Source organism: Hemitrygon akajei, chromosome 21 (assembly GCF_048418815.1).
Source record: "Hemitrygon akajei chromosome 21, sHemAka1.3, whole genome shotgun sequence".
NCBI classification, from domain to species: Eukaryota; Metazoa; Chordata; class Chondrichthyes; order Myliobatiformes; family Dasyatidae; genus Hemitrygon; species Hemitrygon akajei.
Genome location: NC_133144.1, coordinates 30,724,796 through 30,730,616, shown reverse-complemented (window position 1 = coordinate 30,730,616; position 5,821 = coordinate 30,724,796).

Below are 5,821 nucleotides of genomic sequence, written 5' to 3'. Positions count from 1 at the left end.
TATAGCGCAGCTCCCTCGTAAAAGATTTCCTCCAGGTTTATTTATTGTATGCAACATCTTCCAAGTGGCTAGATATAATGTTGAATTTCTTCAGGCTGATCTTGGTGTTTCCTTTGCCCACCAGGGGCTTACTGACCATCCTTCAAATGGGAGTAAAAAACATATTGGAATGCGCTATTGATAGTTTTTTTTTTGAAAACTGAATGCAAAGAGCATGTAAGTTATTAATAATTGCATGCTTATGATACTAAAAGTGTCCACAGAAGGCAGCAGCTCTATTTTCCATGGATCTTGTTAAACTGATCCAAATGAGTCTCAAATGAGTCCATGCAGCGTCAAGGTTTCTGATCTCGTCCTCACTCCAATACAGGAACAAGGATACTCTTATTCCTAGCCACCTCACGTTTTGGGCAATTGATTCCAGAGTTTTTTTTTTTGGATGCATTTTCTAGTTTTTCCAAGAAAACTGAGTTTAAGCTCACATTCCTCTATTAGGTGAGATCCTGGAAATAAGTGGAATGAAAATGGGAAATGAATGATACAGTACATTCCATCATCCTCAGCTGAGGAATGACATCGAGGCAAAATGGAGTATTTCCCATTTGACACTAAACCTCCGGTACAAGTGTTTGATGAGTATTTGGGGAAGATTGGAAAGTGAAAGAATGAGATGGGAGGGTGATGGGGTTGGGGGTGGGGGAGGCAGTGGGAAAGAAGGTTTAGCTGTATTGATGCAACTAAGGGCTGTTAATGCAGAGAACACAATATTATTACGCTCATTCAAAGCCCAGCGTGGGTCAGGTAAAGGGCAAAGTTTTATTGATGCTCCACCAACAATGTGTGGCAATGACTAACACACCCCACCCAATGCCCAACTCAGATTCAGATTCCTGTGGGTGAGAGCGTCATCCCGCTGTAATTAGCGTCAAATTATAAATAGATTTATTTTGCAAGCTTCTGTTCTCCCAGTGAAGTCTGCCTTAAACTCACCATGCCAAAAAGCCCAGGGATGCCGTCAGAATGCAACAGGGTGCAAAGCTAGGACGTTTTGTGCAAATTTCAATGAATGAAAATTCCCTTTGTTTGCCCTGCATGAGGACTCCCCAGCAAGGATAAATTTGATTTATTTGAAAATTTGTTTTGTTAGGAAGTCAGCAATCAATGCTTCTGAAAATCATTATATGAGCTTGTGATGTGCCTTTCCAGTTTGTAACAGTAAGCTACCAATCTGAATCCTGCAGGTTGCTTCCTCCTGTAATTTGCCTCTGTGCGAAGGCTCTACTAATGTCAGGTACAAAATATGGCATGGATCGGGCGACAGGAATAACACAGCAAATTCCGGATAGAATCAGCACAGTGCAGACAACATTTGCTGAATATTGATAATCATAATTTGTTGCCTTGAATAAAGCTAACCAGAATTGGTAAGCAATGTCACAATTTTCAAAGTTCAAAAGTTCAGAATAAATTTATTGTCAAAGTACAAAGTACATATATGTCACTATATACTGCCTTGTGATTCATTTTCTTGCAGGCATTCACAGTAGAATAGAGAAATACAATAGAATCAATGAAAAATGACACACAAATCATGGCAGAGAACAACCGATGTGCAAAATGAAGACAATTTGTACAAACAAAAAAAAAAGAGTAAATAAATAATACCGAGAACATGAGTTGTAGAGTTCTTGCAAGTGATTCCATAGGCTGTGGAATCAATTCGTTGTTGAGGTGAGTGAAGTTATCTACACTGGTTCAAGAGTCTGATGGTTGAAGGGTAATAACTCTTTTTGAACCTTGTGGTGTGAGATCTAAGGTTCCTGTACCTTATTCCCAATAGCAGCAGCAAGAAGAGAGCATGGACTGGATGGTGGGGTCCATGATGATGGATGCCGTTTACTTGTGGCAGCACTGCTTTTGGGCAGATGAGGCTCATCACCCACGCTTGGCAGTTCATCCAAGAGAGGGAAAACCGTGATCTCAAACCTCAGCTGCCTTGCACTCAATGGAAAGACCTCGGGAGTAAACCCCGGGAGAAAAATCCGGTGCTGGATTCCCTGAGGCAGTCAATGAGTTCAATGCTGACTGGCAACTGCTGTGATGCTGCTGGTTCCAAACTGTATCGGTCTCTGCCGTTCATCGGTTGCATGGAGAGGGGGAGCTTGCTACTGGGCAACAGCTTGCTCTCCATATCATACTGTCCAGGCTTGCGTAGCAAGACAGCTGGGACGCAATATCCATAGTCAACTCTGAGTGGCGGCCCTCACTCTTTCACTCACTCCTTGCAGATATGCTCTCTGCCTGTGTCGGACTGGACTGTATCGATTTCTTTTCGTGGGCTTTTGATATTTAAAAGGAGGCAACTAGCATTAAGTGTTTAAATAGTGAATTTAATGCTCACTTGGGTGGTGGGGTGGGGTTATGTCTCTAGCAAAAGCGGTGTAAGGCGCTCCTTCCCTCTGCTAGACTGCAGGTCATCACTGGGCAAGGTGTAGCAACTGCTCAGTCCCTTGATCAGGGTCATGTGAAGCCACAGGAACAGGCGGTGGATGGTTGTATGAGCAGCTGGTACATATCACAAGTCCTGGTTATATAAAAACTGATGCCAGGAAGAGAGTCTCTGAAGATGAAGATGATGGCTGGGGTCACCCACCTTGTGTAGACACTGCCTAGAAGAAGACAATGGGAAACCACTTCTATCGGAAACTTTGCCAAGAAAAATCATGGTCAAAGACCGTGATCACTCCCATCATACGACACAACACATAATTATGATAATGAATGCTTACTGGCACTTTCCCATCAGAACTGGTTAAAGGACACATTGAGTTTTGCAGAAACTGTTGATCTTCTGGGATTTTCACGCTCAACCGTCTATAGAGTCTACAGAGAATGGGGGTAAAAAACAAAGAAACGTCCAGTAAGTGGTAGTTTTGTGGGCTAAAATGTCTTGTTAGTGAAAGAGGTCAGAGGGAAATGTCCAGACTGGTCCAAGCTGACAGGAAGGCGACAGTAACTCAAACAACCACGTGTTACAACAGTGGAGCACAGAAGAACATCTCTGAATGCATAACATATTACAGAAGACCATGAACATACACTCACTGGCCTCTTTATTAGGTGCAAAAGGTATGAAGGATGTACTGGGAAGTGAATGTATGAGTATGAGGATGCAGAAGGAAAATGGTAGTTTGCAAAGGGCCTAGAATGCAGAGCAAGTGGGTCTTGATGAGTGTGGAGGCCTTGGCAACTTTAGGCCCCCATATCAATGGAATAGATGTGGAAGTGGTCAGTGACTACAAGTACTTGGGAACTCACCTGGACAATAAACTGGACTGAACTGAAAACACAGGGGCTCTGTACAAGAAGAAACAGAGCCGACTGTACTTCCTGAGAAGGGTCAGCTCAATCAACGCCTGCAGTACTCTGCTGCATATGTTCCACGACTCAGTGGTGGGCAGCACTGTATTCTATGCTGTAGTCCGCTGGGGCAGCAGCTGATGCCAAGAAGATCGATAAGCCCGTCAGGAAGGCTGGGGAGGAACTGGATTCCCTGGGGGTTGTGTGTGAGAGGAGGACGCAGCAGAAGCTATGGAGCATTATGGACAATCCCTCTCACCCCATCCATGACATACTGGACAAACAGATGAGCGCCTTTAGGAACAGACTGATTCTACTGAGAGGCACCATTGAATGCCACAGGAGATCCTTTCTCCCTTAACTTCTCCTCCTAAGTATATAAGTACATGGTTTCATTGCACATCTGTATTTTGCACTATTACTTTTTAACGCACATTTTGTAATTTTTTGTACCTCAGTTCTTACATTTTGTATTTTAAAGTGTATATTTCTGACTGAGCAACCTTGCAATAATAATTTCCTTTGAGATAAATAAAGTTAGACCTTATTTTATCTTATCTGCCCTTGGAATCAATAATGATTACTTTGAGGAGACTCTCTGGGTGAGTGCAGTACAAGTTTATTGAATGGCGGGATAGGCAAGTTGTTCTAAGAAGAGAGTTTGAGGAGGATTGGCCTGCGTACACTGGAATTTACAAGAGAGAGAGGGTGATTGCACTGATACAAGCTCAATTTTGTAAGATTCAAGGCCTAGTGTGCAGTAATTGGCCGGTCCTGGGGTAGATGATGTGAGCTTCGAGACCAGGGGGTTGAGTTGGAAGTCCAGAAGTTGAGGCCCCTTGGCTGGAGGTCCGGGTCTGTGAATCTCTGTGAGTCCTCTGGGGAAGTCGAAGGCCCAATGTCTGTGAGTCCGAATTTGCTGAAGGCTGGAGGTTGGACACGGTCTGTCCTGGGGTTGGAGGTCTAAGTACGTGCATGGGTGGAAGGAAGGAATGGAGCTTGTTTTACAGCTATTGTTTCATTGCTTGTTGAGATCTGATTTTTTTAATTCTGTGTTGATCTACTGACCATGTTTGCCATACTTTGTTGGCACCAGATTACGTGGCGACATTTGTGGATTTCTCTCAGCACATCCTCGGATAAGTTAGTTGTTATGCATCTTGATGTAAAATTGACTAATAAATTTGAATCTAGAATCGCTGCTGAGAGCCTATTTCTTCTGTGGAGAAATGAGAGGGTATAAAACTCAGGATAAGAGGTCAGTCATTCAGAACTAAGAGGAAAAGAAATTTTTCTATGAAGAGGACAATAAATCTTCGGCATTCTCTGCATCAGAGAACTGAGGATGCTTAGTCATGGTACATTTTCAGTCACTGAATGTAAATCAGATGTCCACTCTGAACCTGGCTGGGAAGGCCTGGTGAAAACTGGGCAGGGCATGAAATGAACGTATAGGCTGAGTTTTGGATTAAGTTAAGAAGTGGGTGGAGTGTGAGAGGCATGTTTAATAGGAAACTCTACTAGTCCTGTTGGGTTAAAATTGAGAGATTTAAAATTGATTAAAACCGAGCATGCAATCTCACCCTACTGGACCTGTCTGGTTGAAATTCATTGAGGAACAGAACTCACCAATGCCTCTACTTTATGAGGAGGCTGAAGAGAACTTCCTCTTCAGGACTATACACATCGATACTCACAGCCTTCTACAGATGTGCATTTGAGAATATCCCAGATTTAAGATTCAAAATTATTTAATGTCATTTCCAGTACACAAAGGAGAGTAAAATTATTGTTACTCCAGGTCCGATGTAGCACAAAAATACACAGTAAGATAAAGAGTGCAATAATAAAAAGCTCAGTAAATATAAATACATAAGATAGCTTCCATACACCGATTGATAGGCACATAAGACGACTCTGAAAGGAAATGACGAATTAGAGGTGGTGGGGTGGGTTAGTGGTTGGAGGTGTTGATCAGCCTTACTGCTTAGGGAATGTTTTTGAGTCTGGTGGTCCTGCCGTGGACGCTACATAGCTTTCTTCCCTGATGGGAGTGGGACAAGCAGTCCATGAGCAGGCTGATGGGATCCTTCATAATGTTCCTGCCCCTTTTTCAGCACCTTTCTGCTTTCGACTGTACTTCCTTAGAAGGTTGGCGTCATTCAATGTCTGTAGTGAGATGCTGAAGATGTTCTATAGGTCAGTTGTGGAGAGCGCCCTCTTCTTTGTGGTGGCGTGTTGGGGAGGAAGCATTAAGAAGAGGGACGCCTCACGTCTTAATAAGCTGGTAAGGAAGGCGGGCTCTGTCGTGGGCAAAGTACTGGAGAGTTTAACATCGGTAGCTGAGCGAAGGGCGCTGAGTAGGCTACGGTCAATTATGGAAAACCCTGAACATCCTCTACATAGCACCATCCAGAGACAGAGAAGCAGTTTCAGCGACAGGTTACTATCGATGCAATGC